At 41.6% G+C, this 21871-nt stretch overlaps 1 protein-coding gene across 1 annotated transcript in view; it reads right to left on the bottom strand.

Annotated features, from left to right (window-relative positions):
* MFAP3L (microfibril associated protein 3 like) overlaps positions 1-17806 on the bottom strand; it is a 38330-nt gene extending 20524 nt beyond the window's left edge. Inside the window, exon 1 of the mRNA XM_081269712.1 lies at positions 17480-17806. The gene's annotated coding sequence lies outside the window, so the exon portion shown is untranslated. The remainder of the gene's footprint in view (positions 1-17479) is intronic.
* Between the last annotated feature and the right edge of the window lie 4065 nt (positions 17807-21871).

Here is a 21871-nt window from a genome sequence, read left to right as displayed (position 1 = left end):
TAGGGAGAATGTAACAAATGCAAGATCAAACTGAATTTTAAAATGTATAAGTCAAGAGCTATTTTCAAGTTTTGGTGTTTTACTTTCAAATACAGTGTGCTAGCAAGAATAAAAAGAAGGGGTTACTGCTGTGCTATGATATTTTAATAATGTCAGTAGGCACTTTGGGCTGGAATATTGACTATTCAGAAGTGGCAACTAGTTTCTTAGAATCCTCAAGAGGTACAGAGACAGAGATGTGCTCATTTTAATGTGGGAAATGGTTTCCCCTCTCTTCTCCATTCTTACTCCCATCCTGTGCCATTTTAAAGTTACTAAGGGATAGAAAATGATGAACAATTTACAGACTGTATTAAAGCATTTTTAACTCTAAAAACTGTGAATATCTATTTTTTAAAATAAAGCATTGAATTGACTACCACAAATGAATTAATAGTTTTAGTAAGAATTCACTGTATCATGTACCATACCCTTTCAGTTGTGATTTTTTTTTTTTAAAAAAAGCATTTGTTATGTGCTGGGCACCCTGCCAGGGACTTAGGGGCTGGGGAATGCTACAGAGCTCAGTAACTCATAGGCCACATCCACTCATGATCCAGCCAGGGGTAGAGAAACAGAGCATTTCAGCCTAATCTCCAGGAGTGGGTTTGGGGATGAGCAGGTGGAAGGGACACTGGATACCTAGGAGATAATCAGGGACAATTAGGTTGTTGAAGGCCTATCCAGTATCCATCACCTTCCCCCACTACTACAAGTCCAGGGCTCATAGAGGGTCTCATCCTTCTGGTCCCCCCTACCCCAGCCGCCGCCCTGCAACATGGCATCTGTAGAGTGTCAGAACTTCTGATAATCCTCCCTGCATGTGATATTGCACTTACGTTTTAATGTTGAGGAAACATCTTCTCACCTTCAAGGAGAGCCCCTGGCTGGCAGAAACTCTCACACAATTCTGCAGGGTTTCCTCAATGGGAGGCACCCAAATGACACTGCCACACTTACGTGGACTCCAGTGGCAACTGCTTAGAGTGAATTACAAAGCGTTGCCTGAAGAACCTAGGACACTGTGTGACTCTGGATGTTGGGGAATATTCTAAGGTGACCTTATTTTAGCCTTTCAGTCTGGGATCTTCCAACAGACAGCATGGTATAAAGTTAATAGCACTCTAACACTGGCTCATCTCCCAAGAGAAAACCTTGAGTACTGTGATCCAGCTGCTTAAATCCCACTCCTTCAAAATTCAAGAACAAAGACCACAGATTGCAAATCGAGGTTTAGCAAGAGCTACAATGGACAGATTGTTAAGCTCGATGTGTTCGCTCATGGGCTTTGGGAAGACTTTCAGAGAATATTTTCTACAAACCGGGGCAAAGAGATAATATTTAGCAAACATCACAACGTTGCTTCTTTAATTCTACCTCTTCCTTATTTCCCCACAGCTTTATTTTTACCTCAAGACGGTTAATGAAAAGCTTGAGTCTTATTTCTTGCTTCTCTACCTATAATCAACAAGTCCACTGCCCATGCATTTCTGGAGTTGGTAGAGAAAGGGCTTCTTGTTTACAAGTGTTCTGAACTACATGAATATACATTATTGTTTTTTCTTGGCAGTGTTAATGCTGGCATCTCCCCATCCACTATGATGAATAACTTATACAGTTACACAACTGGATTTTGTCACAACATATTGAGAGTCACCAGGATTTTCTGTGCATGAATGATGCTCAAACACAAAAACGGCCTTTGGCTTAAAGACACTTCTTGATAGGTTTCCACTGAGGAAGAAAGGAGGGAACGCACGCAACCTCACAGGAATTAGAGGCATTAAAATACAAAGTCATGACTAACAGCTAACTTCAAATTTCTTTCTCCTATGTCACAATTCACTACAAATATCCACACAGATCTTTTAAAATTAAAAATGATTTGAATCATTTCAGAGAAAAAAATTGTAACACCAAAATTCTTACTGGCTCATTCTGTCTCACTTAACAGAGGAGTCTCTGTGTCTGTCTCTCTTTCAAGACCAACATATACTAAAATTTTAGGTTGTTAAGGTGATCTCTGAATATGGACTATGGAAATCAGAGCCAAAGGTCAAGACATTTGTGGAATTTCAATGAATAACCCCAGGGGCGGCACAAATCTAGTTATGTTTTCTCTGGGCCTTTCTTTCTTTCTTTGACATGTTCTAGTTTATCTGGGTACAGAGATTCCCAATGGCTCTGATCCTACAAATATCCAAGTCAAATTAAGGGGTGGGGCAAAAGGACAGATGGTCCACATAGATAAGGAATGACTAGTTCAGGAAGATGGGGGCTGGTTCAAAAGGAAATAAAATGCTAATACCTCCAGAGAACTTCCACCTCTAACCTGTTGCCAAGGTTACCTGCCTCTGGGGAATTATTCCTCCCAATAAGGAGTTGTTAATGAAGTACTTCCTGTGTGGCTCCCTTCCTCCCTTCCTGGGACAGGTAGGCAAGATAGGAGAGGGCATGAAAAGAAAGGATAAAAGGGGCAGGATACTCCCAGTCCCTCGGGTACCAGCTTTGGACCCCCTCCTCTGTGGAGGAGTCTCTGTCTCTGTCTCTCTCCTCTCTCTGTTCTATCCTTTAACTAAAACGTGTTGCTCTTGCCTTGACCTTTCTCAGTCGTTCAAACTCAACACGAGGGGAACAAGGACCCGATCCTGTTTTATTTTCAATGTTGATATCATCACTGGTCTTAAGATGGTAGGAAGGAAGTGCACTGCTTTTAGGTCCCTTCTAGAAGCACAGACAGGGAATCAATTCAATCCAAATCAACACACACCAAATGAAAAAAAGGGCTTTGCACCAGGCACACCCCAGGGATCACAAGCACAAGGTAAACCAGTCCTCAGCCCTGGTCATCTGAAAATCTAGTCAACAGTTATAGGATGGTGAGACATCTGCCTCATCAGAGGGGTGTCTAGGATCCACTGGGGCATAGTGCAGAGATCACGGTAGTCTGGAAGAGCCAGGAAAACCTTTTAGAATTGACACTTTAATTATAAAGGAGTCACCAAATGGGCTGAGAGAGAGAAGTTGACCCCAAAGAGGAACAATATATTCAAAGAAATGGTGATTAGGGAGAACGTGATGCAACTAGAGAAGTGTATTAATTAGGTATCATTCAATGGTGTGTGGGAGAATAGAGGAGGAAGTAGGCTGGTGGAGATAATGATGGATGTTGCACACACAGGCTTTGCAAGGAGGCTGAGATATGTCTAGTTCCGTTTAGATACAACACCCTGTGAAGGTCAGCCAAAAAAAAAGAGGGGGGGGAGGAGGAGGAGGAGGAGGAGGAAGAAGAGGGAGGAGGAGGAGGAGGAGGAAATAGCAAGCAGGACCCAGAACTAAAAGTAGAAGGGAAGAGGAAAGAAAGAAAAAGAGACCCAGGAGTTAGAATATACAGGATTTACATCCGACCTCCCAAGCAGCAGTGTCTGGAATTATACCAATAATTCTCTTAGGAATGTCTCATTTGCCAAAAACCAAAGCCTGGTGTTATCAGTGGAATGCACATGAATATGTGAATGACACCTTTCAACCAGCAGCCCCCTTGGGCAGCACCATCTACTGGCTCCACACTCGGGAGAAGGCCTGAGTGCTAGCAGTCCATCCACATTCACTTCATGGTGTCCTCTTTCTGAAAATCTGCCTGATGGAGGATGTTGCAAGGACAAATAGCAGTAGTGACACTCAAATGGTTGAACTGTCACAAAACGAGGGCTATATGGCAGCACATCATGAGAAATTTTAAGGTCTATGTTATTGAGTCCTCAGAACAAAGGAAGAAAAAGAGACCAAGGAGCAACCTCGTGGCCCTGTTGGTATGCCATTTACTTATTAATTGTGCAGAGTTAGGATAATTTCCAACCACTTGTTGGGTAGAATAAAATACGTACCCCAACTTGCTGGGCTGCTGTGAAGATTTACCAGATGGGCAGTTTAAACTCAGGGAAAAACATAAGGTCTCATATGGTCTACCAACTACACTAATATTAACAGCCTATAGAGAGTTTGATACTATGTTAGTTGTTTTGATACACAAAAGTTTATATTTTTCAAAAAAAAAATGAAGTTTTAAATTACTGTAAATGAACTACAGACCCAGATGCCACCTTTTTGATACTTTAATGGTGCATATTAGGAAATCATTCTTGGATCTTTATCACATTTTTCCCCCACATGGTATGTTGTTCTGATTAAAATATAAGAATGATACAAAATAAATGTCTTAGAAATATAAGGCTTAAGTTATCCAGGGTCATACAATCATTTTAAAAAATCACTTTAATAAGGAGGTGAGCTATTGTTAGGTATCCAACTAAATGCAAATGGCAGTTAAGATTGTTCCTCAGAAAGGGACATGCTCAAGGGATCTGTTACTACAGTCTTTTATGGAGAAGAAAAATCAGAAAACTTTATTAGGAGGAAGAGAAAAATATTCTATTAAAAGTTTTCCTCTATAATTAATAGACCTGGAAACACATGACCTGGAAAAACTTGAATATCTTTTCAAAAACTTGGATGTCTTTTCTTTATATGTGAAATGGACATCCAGAGAAGGTAAGTGATTTCCCCAGGTCATGCAATTAATTTAGTGGCTTAGAACCAGAATAAAAAGTCTGTGACTGCTCATGCCTAGACAGGCTTGGGAGTATGTTAAAATCTCTTAGTTCTAGAAAGGCAAATTTTAAGTTGTTCCAGAGTGATGAAAGGGATTCCAATCATACATGAATATTTTATTTTATTTGGTGGGGGGAGTACCAGGGATTAAACTTGGGGGCACTCAACCACTAGCCACATCCTCAGCCCTATTTTGTATTTTATTTGGAGACAGGGTCTCACTGAGTTCCTTAGTGCCTTGCTTTTGCTGAGGCTGGTTTTGAACTCATGATCTGCCTGCTTTAGCCTTCCTAGCCACTGGGATTACAGGCATGTGCCACTGTGCCCAGCATACATATATATTTTAGAAGAGCTTACTGGTGTTTTAGCACATCTTTAACTTCCATAAATTCTCCTTCCAAATAAATGGGATAAAAAATTTGGGGTTCAATTAATGAAAATCCTTAACTCCCAGAAATACACTTCTACAGATATCTGGTGATAGGGAATAAACCAAACCTAGGCACTGACTACAAACAGGACGGATACACAGGCCAATGTTGCCTTCAAGCCAGTTCAATCCCCCAAGCAGGTTATGATGTAGATTTTTTTTAAAAACTTGGATTCTGTTTTAGCATTTTTTTTAACCCCTGACAACATTCTTGCTATATTCCATATTGAACTTAAGGTGGTTCAGAAGCACCTCTGTTTTCTGATTTTCTCTGCCTCTCTCTACCAGGAGAATATTATTTTCTGCATTTTCCCCTTGAAAAAAAATTGTGGTTTTGATTTGCATTTCTCTGACTGCTAGAGATGGTGAGCATTTTTTCATGTACTTGTTGATTGATTGTATATCCTCCTCTGAGAAGTGTCTGTTCAGGTCCTTGGCCCATTTGCTGATTGGGTTATTTGTTGTCTTATTGTCTAATTTTTTGAGTTCTTTGTATACTCTGGATATTAGGGCTCTATCTGAAGTGTGAGGAGTAAAAATTTGTTCCCAGGATGTAGGCTCCCTATTTACCTCTCTTATTGTTTCTCTTGCTGAGAAAAAACTTTTCAGTTTAAGTAAGTCCCATTTGTTGATTCTTGTTATTAACTCTTGTGCTATGGGTGTCCTATTAAGGAATTTGGAGCCCGACCCCACAATATGTAGATCGGAGCCAACTTTTTCTTCTATCAGACGGAGAGTCTCTGATTTGATATCTAGCTCCTTGATCCACTTTGAGTTAACTTTTGTGCATGGTGAGAGGAGGGGATTCAGTTTCATTTTGTTGCATATGGATTTCCAGTTTTCCCAACACCATTTGTTGAAGATGCTATCCTTCCTCCACTGTATGCTTTTAGCTCCTTTATCAAATATAAGATAGTTGTAGCTTTGTGGATTAGTCTCTGTGTCCTCTATTCTGTACCATTGGTCCACCCGCCTGTTTTGGTACCAGTACCATGCTGTTTTTGTTACTATTGCTCTGTAATATAGTTTGAAATCTGGTATTGCTATACCGCCTGATTCACACTTCCTGCTTAGAATTGCTTTTGCTATTCTGGATCTTTTGTTTTTCCATATGAATTTCATGATAGCTTTGTCTATTTCTACAAGAAATGCCGTTGGGATTTTGATTGGCATTGCATTGAACTTATAGAGAACTTTGGGTAATATTGCCATTTTGATGATGTTGGTTCTGCTATCCATGAACAGGGTACATTTTTCCATCTTCTAAGATCTTCTTCTCTCTCTTTCTTTAGGGTTCTGTAGTTTTCATTGTATAAATCTTTCACCTCTTTTGTTAGGTTGATTCCCAAGTATTTTATGGGGATCCCATAGGTCAGGGGTATTTTACTGAAGCACTGACTCCTAGCTTCCTGTCCATGAGTCCAGGCTGCCCAGCGCTATGCCTGGATGGAGGTGAACCCATGTTCCCCATGCAGCCTGCAAGCACACTGTCTATAAATCAGAAAGCAACGTTCTCAATGCACTTTCCTAAATTTGATGCAGGGCCTGAAGCAACTGTAAACTTTACTTTTTTTTTTTTTTTTGGCTGCTTCTGGATACTTTGTTAATTCTTAAGGCCTTGATAGTAAAAGAGCCTTTGTGTACACACACAGCTGGGCAAAGGTAACTCAGTGGCCTGGAACTTGGAGTGCAGTTTCCCACAGGATCTTACAAAGGGTGGTTGATTATTTTGCAGTGTGACAGCCCATAATAAAGCTCTGGAACTCATTAGGAGAAGAACAGTATTAATAGTATCCAATCAGGACACTGTAACTTCTAATAGGAACATATCCTGTGTTCCAAGAGGCAGCCAGAATCAAGAACATGCCACTGGGCTCCCAGCTGAGATTAGATTTATTACTTTAAAAAATCAGAACTACTGCTGATTTACTGGTCCTCTAGACCTTGCATTTTCTGCAAATTCTATCAATTTCTTAGAAGTTTTAGGTATATGTCTAATCTTCACCACAGAACTAACTTTAAAATATAAATTAAGATTTCCTAAAAGTAGGTCTTCAGAAAAGTATCTTTTCCTTTCAGTGAAACTTATGAGGCTGGTATTCTATGAAGGTGGCCTTGCTGGTGGCAGAGGTTCAAGGTGATGTGGAAGGAGGTGGCAGTGGAAATATGAGTCAAGCTGATGAAGGTCATTCTCTATGCCTGACACATAGGTTCTTAATTTACATTTCAAAATGTCGAAGCATCCCTCTCTCCCTGTTCTTTGGTTGTTTGATTAAAGCTATTCTTTCAGATTCACAGCACAGGAGCTGGATCAACTATGGTTTCTTCTTTCAACAGAATATTTTTAAAAAAAAGAGTGCTCAATAACTGGAGAGGGCAGTTTAATAGCTTTTTCTCTTTCCCTGCTTACCAGCTCATTATCACAAAGCGGAACTGCATAACCAGCATTCCTCTGGGTCCCACATGGGAAGTAATTTTAATGACGTTTGGTGAGAACTGGATCTCAGTGAAAAACAGATCAGAAGAGATCCTGCCATTCAAACTCCACATGTTTGAATTCTGATTAAGAGCATGACAATAACTTCCTTTATGGGCACCTAGCATTTATGGTGTATAAAACACTGTCTCACTTAGGCGTTATCCCCTCGATGCACTCTAAGATAAGGGCAGGCCTCTGTGATTTTGGCTTGCAACAAGCTTAGCATAGATAACTTTTACAATGTTGAGATATGTTCCTGTTATCTCTAGTTTTTCTAGTGTTTTGAACTTGAAGGGGAGCTGTATTTTGTTGAATGCTTTTTTTGCATCTATTGAGATGGTCATGTGGTTCTTTAGTCTATTAATGTGATGAATACATTCATTGATTTTCTCATATTGAACCAACCTTGCATCCCTGGGATGAACTCCATTTGATTGTGGTGCACCATTTTTTTTTTGATATGTTTTTGTATTCAATTTGCCAGAATTTTATTAAGAAGTTTTGTATTTATGTTCATTAGAGATATTGGTCTGAAGTTTTCTTTCTTTGAAGTCTCTTTGTCTAGTTTTGGAATCAGGGTGATACTGGCCTCATAGAATGAGTCTGGAAGTGTGCCCTCTTTTTTTTATTTCATGAAATAATCTGAGGAGTTTATAGCAGCACAATTCACAATAGATAAATTGTGGTAACAACCTAGATGCCCTTCAACAGATGAATGGATAAAGAAAATGTGGTATATATACACAATAGAATACTACTCTGCATTAAAAGAGAATAAAATCATGGCATTTGCAGGTAAATGGATGGAGTTGGAGAATATTATGATAAATGAAGTAACCCAATCCCCCCCAAAAAAAATGCTGAATGTTTTCTCTGATATAAGGGTGCTGACCCATAATGGGGATTGGGCGGGGAGCATGGGAGGAATGGAGGAACTTTAGATAAGGCGAGGGGAAGGGAGGGGGCATGAGGGTAAGAAAGATGGAATAAGATGGACATCATTACCCTAAGTACATGTATGAAGACATGAATGGTGTGACTCTACTTTGTGTACAACCAGGGACAAGGAAAATTGTGCACTATATGTGTACAATGAATTGAAATGCATTCTGCTGTCATGTATAACAAATTAGAATAAATAAATTAATTTAAAAAAAAAAGCAGGGCCAAGCTGCTGGCCCATGCCTGGATCCCCTTGAAGAGCCCACGACACGACTCTTGTAATCCCTACACAGTGATCAGTGAGTGCACGCCCCAGCTTGGGCAAACTAAATGCTAAACTGTCTAAATTATCATCATGTCCAGGTAATTGTTATTTTAAAATTATATACGTAAGAGCAATACTTTTCAGAATTTGGTTGAATCTGAATAACCCAACTGACAGTAGTGTACATCTGAAAATCATTTTTCCACCAGCTGCATGTTTTTCGGTGTGATAAGATGGCAAATTTATCATAATTAAGCAAGATCACAGTCCTGTTTTAAACCAGACCATAGCTTAAAATGGGGATTCACTGATTTCCATAAGGAATTTATACAGGAAGAAACTTTGCTTTTCTCCCAGTTTTGATGGGGAAAGGCCCTGCAAGGCTGAGCATTCTTTGCAGATGTTCTCAATGATTTCTCAGTTGGGCAGTCAGCTTTCTTTGAGTGATAAAACAATTAGGAGCCAAACATATCAATTAAATGGAACTCCAAGTATTTATGAAGTCACTATTATCAGTTTAGTACCAATTGCTGTGGGGATTCGGAAAAAGTTCTTTACCCTAAAGGTATTTAGCATCTTAGTGACAGTTGCATACAAAGCAATAAATCTGCACTAGGTAAAACACCACAGAAACTCATAGGAGAGTTTAGAAAGAGTCTGAAAAAGTCACAATGTTCCCTGTGGCCATGTCCTGAAGGGTGAATAAGGGAGATCAGACAGTTTTACCAGCAGGGGTAATGGCTTAGTTGAGACAAGTAAGGGTAGAAATAAACACTATAGGACACTTAATCAAAACCTAGGCTACAGTATTTTTTGCCAGGTTCATGTACTGCATCTGCTGTGTGTGCACATCTAGAGAACTTGGGGGTATCAGGAATACACTGGTGAAAGAAGAGGAGGTAGCCATAACCTGGAGGTAGAGATGAGGTACCCTACAAACTCAAGAGGGAATCAAAAGTCCTCAGTAGCTTCTGGATACACAAGTGCACAGAGAAATGCTGAGCTCCCAGCAAGGCAAAGGACTGGTAATACATGTTTTCTGGAAATTAACTTTAAACTCTTCAAAAGTGTTTTTGAAATGGAGAAAATAAGGTTACCGTTGGGAAGTCTAATGAGAACTAAACTTGGACACCAAGTAATCTAGGGTTGTCCAAACCTTGAAGAAGAAACAAGACCAAACCCTCCCCCCCAAATTTGGGGCTGCCAGGAAAAATGGTGGAAAGTTGGGTAAGAGCGGAAGTCAGCCTGGCCAGTAGCAGGACAAAGCACCCGGTGCCCGAGTTTAGTAGCAAAGGACAAGTTTGCAAAATGAGATTAAAACAGCAGCTGACAAGCAAAAATGCTCAAAGGTCACTGGAAGTTTAAGCTACCCATAGTCATCCTAGGCTATCAAGACCTGTAGGGAAGTCCTGAGTTAAACCAGTGGCCAAAAACCAACTCAGGCTTCACTCATATACCTTCCTCTCTAAAGGACCAGGGAAAATGCATTTGCATGTTTTTTCACTAGTCATTATTTGTCCACCTTATCCTTTCCAGGGGAATCTTGCCTTTGGGGAAGAAAAGTGTTAGCTGGTCTCATTGGCATGGTCCTTAGTGCTACAAATTTAGAGCCCTTGGTAATTTCAAGAATGTACATAAAGGGGGCAGCTGCTAGAAGAGATGTGTTCCATCATGTACTGCTTTAATGAGCCAAAGAGAACAGTCTGAAGTAGCCCCAGCCTGTACCCTCCAGCGCTGTTAGAACTGGGTGGTCCCCATCAATGGAAAATTCTGGAGCATTTACCCCAACCTATTTATTTTCTCAAGGAGCAAACCCTTCCTTTATCCTCTTCCTCCTACCATCAGCAAACTCAAGTCCTCTAAAGAAGAAATGGGCTAAGATTATATTCACACAGCTATTCAAGAAACTTTCCTCTTTCCCACTGATTACAGAGTCAATTTCAGACCATCCTTTAAGTAAGCTGTTCTCCAATCTACAATTAGAGAAGTCCACCCCACATCAATTTTCTTTCAGTCTCATCAGCAAGCTTCAAATGCTTCCATCTAGAGGTTGGGAAACTATAAGGGAATTAATTCCTTTCTTTTATGCTTCTCTCTCAAAGTCTGTGCTTGGCAATGTAAGGTTCCAACCTCCCTGCACATGACTCTGGGGATGGGCTTTACTGCCCCTTCTGCTTTAATTCCTTTGGGGTACATGTACGTACTAGAAATTGGTCTCTCTGGATCTATAAATTCTTACCCTGGGTAGGAGAGCACCTGAGAGCTTCCCTAAGTCCACACTTCCTCAAGACAAGTGTGCTTCTGCATTTCTGTAGCACCTGATACGGATAATCTAATTAATTACGTGAGAGTTGTTTAAAATGCCTCATTTCCTTCCTTGACTCATGCGTAAATCAGTCACCCAGTTCTAGTGATTCTCACTTCTAACTATCTGGCCAAGATATCCCTGTTTCCCCCTGGTGCTCATCATCTCTAACTGGCACCACCATCCTTCTTAACTAGCCTCCAGCTATGCCTGCATCCAACCCACATGCCATGTTGTTGCTAAAGTAGACTGGTCCTAAAAGATCTGAAACATATTCCATGCATTCATTCTGTTAATCATGTAGGACACACTTGATCCTTCATGGTCTGACCACCCCTTTAATGTTGCCTCTGCAGATTCCCCTCCTCCCACCTCCCCACACCTACCCGGTATCCTTACTGAGTCCTAGTGGCTCCCAAGCACCTCCATCCCTCTTCTGTTGCCTTCCTTACCTTACACATCAGGCAAGCCCCTACTTAGTTTTTAAGTCTTAGCCAGAAGCCTTCAGGACTTCTCTGGCAGCCGGGACACTCTCTTGTTACTGATTCTCAGAATATATTCATATTTCACTGCAACTGTCTTTTTGCACATCTGTCTTTCATTAGATTGTTAGATCTTGGGTTCTATCAACATTTGTTGAATGAATCAGTGAATTATGAATGGGTGGAATATAGGCTTGAGAGACGCTGGTTTGAAACACACACTTGGAGACATTAGTGCATGGGTGACTGATGCAGTCCTGGGGAAAACTAATCACCCAGAAAGAACACAGTGGGCTACAAAACAAGACCAGGTCAGAATGCTGGGAAAGCAGAGGATGAACCCTCAGAGGAAGGGCTAAGAAAAAAGACCGCAGGAATAGTCAAGGACTCAGTATCTCAAAGATCAAAGCAGAGGAGATTAGAAAACCGAGAGTATGGTTTGTTGTGGAAATGTGCAAGAGTCATAATGGAGTAACTGTGTCTCCCTTAACAACAACAAAATATGTGAAAAGCTAGGAAGTTATGAAAGAAGGGCTCTTACACATGATTGCCTAATAGTAATGATCACAGAATACTCTGCCAGAGCCATCAGTGTGCATAGAGGCCAGCACAACTTACATGCAATAACTCTACAAGGACAAGTGCCCAGCAGCTATCTGTTCAACCTCTGATGCTGCTCTTGAGTCACTGTGATGAAGATTACTGTTGCAAAACACCTGACATAATCCTCATTTTTGCCCTTAAAAACCTTCCCTTGCTTCAACCTCTCTGAATATGCACATGATTGTCTATGGCTCGTGTGTTCCCATTATGAGGTTCTGCTATTCCCAAATAAATATCATAATTCTTTATAGATTATTCTTTTTTTTTAGATTGACAGGTTTATACTGAGTTAGTGCACCACAGAGGTAAACAAAAATTATTGCATCATTTTATAAGAACACTTGGGTAAAAATTTTATGAATTTATGCAAATGAAAGTTGTGCAATATAAATAAGTACAGTTTTATTTTTATTAAGATAAATTTTAATCAAATTTTACCATTGTTTTCAGTATGAGATATTGCTAGCCCAGCACTTGCTTTACCACACTGTCTGAAAACTGTGTGTTCCTGTACTAATTTTCTTCTTACAGTATCAATTTGGAGCTACTCTTGTAATATTAAAGTAGAAGATTTCTTGAGTTTAGATTTTCCCAACACAGAGAGACAACAACTCAAGCAGACTTTAAATGTTTAGAGGGCAGATATTGAGGATTTGTCCATAAAAGAGATTGAATGTGTATGTTTCAGAAGAATGACCAAATTTCCAATATTTAAGCTTGGGAATTAGATGATCTAGTATTTAAAGCTGCTACCCATCCCCCACAAACACAGAGCCCAAGGCAAACAGGGCTAATTAACTGTGGTGTTCTCCCAGCTGAGCCTAGGCAAGCCTGTGACTACCTAGTAGCTATTACCAACTGGTCAGAGTGGGCCTGTGTGAAATCTCATCATTTTCAAGTTAATTATGTTAAATTTGAGCTTTCATAGCTCCCTGCTCACGTGGCAATGGATGTAGACATCAGGACAGATGACTATGGCCAGGATGACAATGAGCCAAAACAAAGTATTGAGGACCCTCTAACTGACAAGTTCCAATAACTCACTCTGAATTGAAAAATCCTAAATTCAACCATTCTAAGTCGGGGGCCATTTGTGGTTGAAATATGATTTGGTCCTTCTGTTTTAATTTTATGCCTTTCTTCTATTAGGAAGTCTTCTTAAAACTTTTAATTACACACACACACACACACACACTCCCACACATCATTTCAGATCATTTCAAAGATGTGAATTATAATAGGCTGGTTCCAGATCTCTATTTGCCACTGACTACCTCTGGTTAGGCTCCCCTTACCAGACTGCCTGTGAAACTTGGAGTTTAGCCATGCATTCTTTTTTAGAAAAACAAATCTGCTAGCAGCCCGTCCATTTTGCATTGCTATTTAAAAATCCTTCGTGGGTTTGTCATTATTTACGTATAATGGGATAAAATACAAACTCACATATGTGAGGTTGAGTTCATCACAACAAAAGGACTACTTTACTCTTCTCATACTGCCCCTGCCCTTTATTTCATCATTTCCAAATCTTTCTTTGTATACGGTTGTGTTTGCTTTCTTTGGCAAATACCACGAATTTAGTGACTTAAAATGACACTAATTTATGATCTTGTAGTTATGAGGCTTAGAAGTTTAACATATGTCTTTTTTTAAAAAAAAAATGGTTCTTTTTGTTATATATGACAGTAGACTCATTTTGACAAAATTACAAAAGCATGGAATACATCTTGTTCGAATTTAGTCCCTAGTACCTCTCCTTCCCCTTCCTTCCCTCACCCCCTGCTTCCTGCCCTCTACTGATCTGCCTTTTACCCATAGTTATTTTTCTAATTAATTTCTTGTGGATGTACATGATAGAGAGATTCACCATGGTGTATTCATATCTGTACATAGGAAAGTTCGGTCAAGTTCATTCCACTGTCTTCCCCCTCCCCTGCTTCCTTTCATTCCCTATTGTCAAGTCTTAATGGGCTAAAATCAAGGAGTTGGTAAGGTAAGGATCCTCGTCCTGGTCTTCGCCAGCTCCTAGAGGCGGCCCTCATTCTTTATTTTGCAGCCCCTTCTCATCTTCAAAGCCAGTGATGGAGAATCTTTCCCACGTGGCAGTACTGTGACACTAGCTTCTGCTTCCCTCCTTCACTAAGGACACTTCTGATTACAGTAGGTCCAGCTGGATGATCCAGAATAACCTTCCCATCCTGAGATCCTTTACCATATCTGCACACTCTCAGAATGGACATCCCGGGGAGTCATTTTTCTGCCTGCCGTAACTGTGTTCCTTCTGCCCAGAGGATCCACTTCTGTGCTTGAAGACGCTGACCCAATCCTCAGGCATTCCTTAAGATCCTGTGGAAATGTAACCACTTCTATGAGGCCCTTTCCTCTCCTCCTTCTCTCTCAGGCCTGCATGCATGCACAGACGGAAGCACTGGTACTGTAATTTATTTGTCCTCAAGCATATCACTGAATCAGATCATGAGTCACCGAGTCTTACTCATTTTGCAGCCTCAGAGGCCTAACTATAAAAGTTTGTGGAGAAGAAAAATTAACGTGATATTTTAATGGGTAAAGAACTTCAGTGGAGGTAGAGGCAAGGCCAATAAAATATCTGCAGAACTTCTGTTAGGGAGTATAACTTACAAACTACTTCTGACAGCTCTGAATTACTTATTATCACATAATCAATCAAACCCCTAAATATTTAAACCATTCCAGAGAGGTATTACAGCAAACTTAAAAATCAACCATTTGCATTCTAAGTCTATTTCTAACTTTAATGTGATTTGCTGTGGATTACAAAATATTGTAGAAGTTTTAAGTGTCCCCCTGGATTTGGCGAGAAAAGGTAACTTGCACCCCAAGTGCTAGGTCAAATGACAAGTCAGAGAAGTGATATCATATACAAGATTTCTGAATTAAGAATCAAAAACAAAACACTGCCTAACAAATCTCACTGGGCTGGTCAGAGGATAAAAATAATTTGGCTACAATATTTATTTAACATTTCAGTACCTGGAAGTTCTTACACAAAAATTACTAAAAATCCAAATTAAGCAAAATTTAAGTAGCCTCAAATACATAAATTGCAAGCCAAAGAAGCAGTTCAATAAATTAAGGACAAAAGATCTATTTTAAAAGTCAATGGTTTGCTATGAAAGCATATTAACACCAAATAATACAGAAACCCAAACACATGGAAGTCACCTAAAAATGAGGTGCCTAGCAGTTGAACTTTAAAACCCAACAGTTAAGTACAAAGAAGAAGAGATTATTACCCATCTTTTAACTTGAACACAAAGTTTGCTTTGTTATTTTGTCTTCATTAGCAATAATTAAACCTCTCTTTAACCTAACTCTTGTTCATTTTATTAGTTTTATGTTAGGACACATGGATTTTTTGAAGCCAAGGGTAGTATGTAAATTAGCTTTTGGTTAGACTTAATTTTTTTTTCCCCTTAGCACTGAGAAAATACTTAGGATTTTTAGATACAGTAGTGGGCCTATGGATCTGTATTAAACTTCACATTCCTAAGAGGTAAATTAGGTTCAGCTGATTCCTACAGATCAGGAGGAGCACAAGGCTAAGGGGAGACTCTCCCTACTTCCACTTGGGAATTCAGACCGAGAATTCAGACTGATGTACAGGGTAAGTTACATCACAGCAGATTTTAACCTTGGTGCATTTTCATAGAAAAGGGAAGCAGAATTATTCAATATTTCTGTTGGGGTTTTCTAAGTTTTTCTACAGAAGCAGCAGGAAATACATTTAGGAATAATCAACATCACTTGGCTAAAGTGGAGAACCCATGGTCTAGTCTGTGCAAATGGTGATCATTTTGCTACTCTTGTCCAGGCATTCAAGGTCTTTCCTGCTATTACATCTCATCTATGTATAACTATAACATACAGCCAACTTGGAGACATTCCCTGGAATCAGAGTCTGAGTCATCTCAAGATTATAAACAAGAACCCACCTTAAAGGCTATTTACAGCTCAATGAAATGTCAATGCATTTTAAAGGTCTATTAAGGCTGTGAACAAGAAATTTGTAATAGGCTTAATAAATAAACAACTGAACCACTAAGTAGTACTTAGGGAAACAGGCTTGAGCATTTAGGTTTAGGCAGAGGTAAAACTAGTTCTCAGTAGGACAAAGACTGTTTACCTTGCTCTGGTTAGAACCAACAGGGCTAACAGTGGGGGTTTTAGGAAGAACCAACTGTAGAAGCCCCAGTGGGGTCTACAAATTGCATTTTCTGTATTAGTAAAACGTCAAAACTATATTGTTCTAACTTACTCTCTCCTGAAAAGAAATCTTTTCCCATCTTGTATTTCATCTTGAACAATTTTACTATGTTTAGCATAGTAGTAACTGGGAAAAATGTGTTTCATCTAGAAACAAACGTGAGAAAACTTCAAAAAACATTACACTTCTGCAGTGCTAGGTTTCCAAGTTTTTCATATAATGCCAAGATAAGGCAAAATAAAGATTGCTACAGTAACCAAACTTAACAAGTGTCTTTAAAAACAATGACACTGAACTGTAATAGATTATTTTCTACAACAGATAATGGATCTGCATTCTTTTGTTTTTCATGCTAATTTGCTTTATAAACCTCCCGACTTTCAGGCATAATATTTTTTAGAGGAGGCAGGTTAAAGCTCACGTTCACAATAAATCAGTTTGGCAAATATTTAGTGTTTTAAGCCAACGAAGCACGTTTCCCCATTCTAGGCCACGAAGCAGTTTGATGTCAACTTGCTGTGGTGTCAAATGCGACAAACTCTGAGAGCTCCAGTCGCGAGGCGGCGGCAAACTGCACGGTTTCCCGCACTCCTGCAGCACCAGGACGCTGCGCCCTCTCGGCCCCTAAAGCACAATCCGCACGCACCACCTTCAGTGCCACAGCCAGTACACTCTCCTCCCTGTGCGGGGTAAACTGAGGCACCGTGACCTGAGTGATGCAGAGCCCGATGAGGTCCCCCGTTTCTGCTCGGCGTCCACTTGCCCCAGGAGACCTGGGCAGCGCACAGTGGACAACGCGTTCCCTGCCCTCAGAAGGTTACAGCAGAAGCCTAGGAGAGGCTGTTCCCAGCCCGCCAGCTCCCGCCCCGAACAGATCTCGAGCATCCTGAGACCCTCAGTAGCCGGCTGCTGGGACCTCGCTGCGCCTTTAGGGAGCTAGCAGTCTCCGCCTCCGGCTGTGCCAGACCAGGCGCCCGAAAGTTCCGCAGCTCGGGCGACTGCTCGGCCGCTGACCCGATGCGGGGCTCCCTCCCACCCGTGCCCCACCGCTCCAGCGCTCCGGATGCTCCCGCTAACCTGACACCGCTGCGCCACTCAGGTGGTAGCCGTGCACCCCTCGCCATGGCCAGCTGGAAAGCTGCCGCAGCGCCGCGCTCAGAGCCCGATGCCTGGAGGTGCTTAGTGCGGTCAAGCCACCTCCGCCGGCGCCTCGCAGCTACGCGGGCTACGCCACTGGCGACCGGGAGTGCGGAGCTTACCAACTACAGGAGCCGGAGCCGGCCGGTGCCGAGCATGCCCAGTGCGACTAGCCGGGCGGCGCGGAGACGCGGGGCCGCGCGGGGTGTCGCCGCCGGGTTTTCGCGGCAGCCGCGGCCGGGGGCGGGGGCGAGGCGCGGGGCGAGGCAGTGGGAACCGCTGCAGCCACCCGCAGAGGACCACGGAGTGGCTGTTGTGAGCCCCGGAGTCCCTCATTCAGCGAGCGCAGCCTCTGGGCGGGGCTCAGTGGCCCCCAGGGCTCTGCACCAGCACGCTTAAGGTTATTTAACCAGCGGAGGGCACTTATTTTAGGCGCTGTCTTGCTTGGGCAGTGTGACTGGTAATTTTCGGGGGGCAGGGCGCCACCTGGGCTTCCACCGCAACTTTTTTGAGCGTCGCACTCACTGGTGTTCAAGGACACCCCGGAAAAGGCTAAGATTCTTAGAGTGGCATGGTGGACGCTAATGGAAGAGGGTGTTCAACAACACACTCGCAAATCTGGCCAAGTCCGTCCAGCCACCTTGCAATCAGAAGCTTCTCAGGCCTTCCCGGCTGTGCGCTGTCAATTAATAAACGCTATTTAAAGCAAAGCCTGCACATGGAAGAGGCTGTAAGAAAACACGGCAGACATCTACTGGTGACTGCTGAGAGTTGGGGTTCCGAGGATTTTTTATTTTTATTTTTTTTCATTTTCTTATTTCTATTTGTGGTTTCTGTATCTTCTTAAAAGAACAATTTTTTAAAGGCAGAATAATTCTAAAATTGTTTCTTACACATCTATATAAGTTTCTCGCCTGTACGATCCTGCAACGTTGGTGACTTTATTTTTATTTTTTAAAGACGTGAGAGAGCAAGTGAATTTGGGGGCGAGGACCAGGCTCCTCCTTCCCGGCTCTTCTTTGCCCGCCTCTTGGTCACGCCCCAAACCGGCCCTTTTACTCCAGCGCCTCCCTCATGGCGGTAGGTTGCTGTGAAAATGCGGAGAGGTGGATTTTGCAAACTAAAGCGTATGATGGCTTCTGCAGCCAGACGGGGTAGGTTCTGCCGTCAGGTCAGGGATTGCTGTCAAAAAGAAACCCACTCAGTTTCTCTCTTTCTCTCTGTCCTTGGCAAACTAAACCCACGCACGCCGGAGCTCACACCTGCAGAAGTGGGTCGGGATTCAACTGAGCATGCTCCGGGCAGTGCCAAAGTGCCGCACGCGGCTGCCTCTGCTTGTCCAAGGGTGATGCAGTACATTGAAGCTCAGGCGGTGGGAAGCAGAGCTTTAAAGATTTGTAATACATCGGCACGTGGACAGGTCACCCATGCCCGGGTTCCTGTTGGTGGGGAGGGTGCGCGGGATATGACATTCAAGCGAATCAAAACCTGAAGATTGTGATTAGAAATCATTTTAGCATTATTTTATAGCATCTCGAATAACACCACGTTTTAGCTCAAAAAACTTCATGGGCTTTCTTTCAAGAAACCTAATCTTTCTTTTCAAGTTATTCAATAGGTATTCTTTACAATTGCACTAAGGCCCTAAATTAAATCAATGTCCCTGCTCTCAAATAATTCTGTAGCATTATATTATTTTTTCCTCTTAGACATTACTGCATTCACTCAGACATATTTTCTTTCCTCCCTTTCCCTTTGAATCTCAAAGAACCTGCAGAATGCTTTTGGTATTTTAGAAACACTTGCAGTAAGTGTGGAGAGCTTGTGGGGTTTTGTTTTGTTTTGTTTTTTGGTACCAGGGATTGAATCCAAGGGCATTTAACCACTGAACCACATCCCTAGCCCTTCTTATGTTTTATTTAGAGACAGGGTCTTGCTTAGTTTCTTGGGGCCTCTCTAAATTGTTGAGGCTGGCCTTGACCTTGAGGTGCTCCTTCCTCAGCATCCCCGATCGCTGGGATTAGGAGGCATGCACCACCAGGGCAGAGAACTTGCCTTTAATCTGCAGGTACAGAAGAAAAGACTAAAGTGGAGAAAGATGACAGGGAAAAGATTTTACCGACATGAACTTAGTAAACTCAGAGAGTTACCCAGAGGGTCTTTTATTGGACAAGGAGAGTGAAAGGGATTAATTTTGTTCAAGCAGGCAGATCAGCTGCCCAGTGAGGATTGGTGTGAGAGTAGAAAATATCCTCAGGGTGAATTGCCCTTCATTTCAGCCTCTCTCATCTTAGAGATGAGATGAGCCCTATTTCAGCCTGGGAAAGGGTTGGGAGGATATCTCTTAATGGCATATCACCGTGCTCTGTCTGGAGCTTTCTGCTCCCCAGGACCTTTCTTGATTTTCCAATCTGACTATCCCTCTCATCCTTTTTCTCCACAAACTCTTCCTTTGCACCATGCCATTGTAGGTGTTCTTTGGTTTCTTCCCTTCTGTTTCCCTGTGGTCTCTCATCCCTCTGATGATTGACAGTGCCAAGGTGGCATTAGTTGCTGTATATCTTTATGGCTGTGTTTATTACTGGAATCCTTTCTGGCTGATAAGGCACCTGTTCTGATTAGTCAGTGTCTATTGTTTGTCCATACTTCTTATTAATATTTTGTATGTCATCTTTATCCCAAACCATATTTTCCTTTCCACATTTTCTTTATATGTAAGCTACCAAATAACTGGTGTGAACTTTTAGGAAATGTGAATCCAATATGCCTCAAACAGAACTCATCAGCTGTGATTTGCTTTTCTGCCTGTATTTCCTAGTTTGGTTTCTGGTACCTCCATCTATCCCACCAGGTGATCGCCAATCTGGATATTTCTAGACTATTTATCTGCTTTTCCTCTGTCCCTGGCATTACCAGTTTTGCACTTAGGCACCTCTGAATGCCTCCCCATGTCACAACCTCTGATTGCCTGTCTTCACTCATGTCACCACCTACACTTCCCTCTTAAATCCCCACCATCTTCCCTATCAATCACAGAGCAAGGATCTCCTAAGTGGATCCTCTCTGTGTCTTCTCCCACCCATCCTCATGCCTCCTTAGACTTTTCTTTTTGGCCAAACTATATTACTGTATGTCTGCTAAAAATCCGTTAGTGAATTCACAGTGCCTTCAGTATAAAGTCCCCGTTTTAAGTTTGAACTGGCTCTTGCTTTCCTCTCTAGATTCACTGCCTGCAGGTGTTCCCTAATTTGGCCAAGCCTAATTACCTGCTGTGTGAATCCATACCTCTGTGTACTGGTTGCTCTTTTGTCTCTCCAGTTCACCTGGCTAATGTTAAGCCTTCAGGAGTGAGTTCAGACTGCATGTCCCTCTGACCTTTCTGTGGTGACTCCTTCTTGAAGACCTCACTTATGGCCCTGTACTGTGTCACCATTATGGCCCCTGACCTTAATTTGATTTCCTTCATCTCCTCCACCATGGTGTAGGCCACTTGTAGGCTATGTCACAACTCTCATTGTATTTCAATTCTCAGTCTCAATAGAACTTTTCTTAACAAATGAATGATAGACAAATGTACACATATAAAATTTTAAGTTTTTTAATTTTAAAACTTCTTTTTGAGAATTGTAAGTATATTACAAAGAAAAAAATACAAGAACCGATTACATCAGATGCAACCTGCTGAGTGATTGTGCTCCTTTGAGTAATAGAAGTGAGATCTCAGGTTTGACTCCATTAAATCCAAGCATTTTCTTCACCTTCAGAAATCAGGGAGTGTTTTGTGACCAATCTGAAGTACTTGTCTAATTGGCCTGTAATTGCATGAAGTTCAGTATTGTATTGCTAATTAATCCACAAATTCCTTTGTTCTCTATCACTATGCTTCCTTCTGCAATGTAGTTATAACCTCCTAATTATGTGGTTACTCCTCAGAGTAATTGTTTTTTTTCTGTTGAAAGAGTGGTACTACAGGGCGGCAGATTAACTATTTAGGAATGAATATAATTTTTACAATTCTCTCAGCTCATGTTGTCAGCCAACACCTAGAACTAATTGTGAGGGGACAATCACCTGCTTCAGAATCCCCCCTGGGGATGATGAACCCATTCTAGACCTCCTGGATAGAGTGGTCCAGGATGCAGTGACTTCAATAAGCCCCTCCAGGTGATTCTGTAAACTCTATTTGAGAAGCAGTTCTAAGTCATGTAGATAAAAGAAATAATAATAATTATTATTAGTTCAAAACGTCAAGAAGTCCCTATTTTGGTTTACCTTGGTAGAGGGCTATATAAGCCTAGCAGGAGTATGAGTCCATTTAAAAAAAAGTACTAC

Source organism: Spermophilus citellus (genome assembly GCF_964194105.1).
Source record: "Spermophilus citellus genome assembly, chromosome: 16".
Classification (NCBI taxonomy): domain Eukaryota; kingdom Metazoa; phylum Chordata; class Mammalia; order Rodentia; family Sciuridae; genus Spermophilus; species Spermophilus citellus.
Note: the sequence above shows the minus strand (reverse complement) of the source record. Positions and strands in the feature narration are given on the sequence as shown.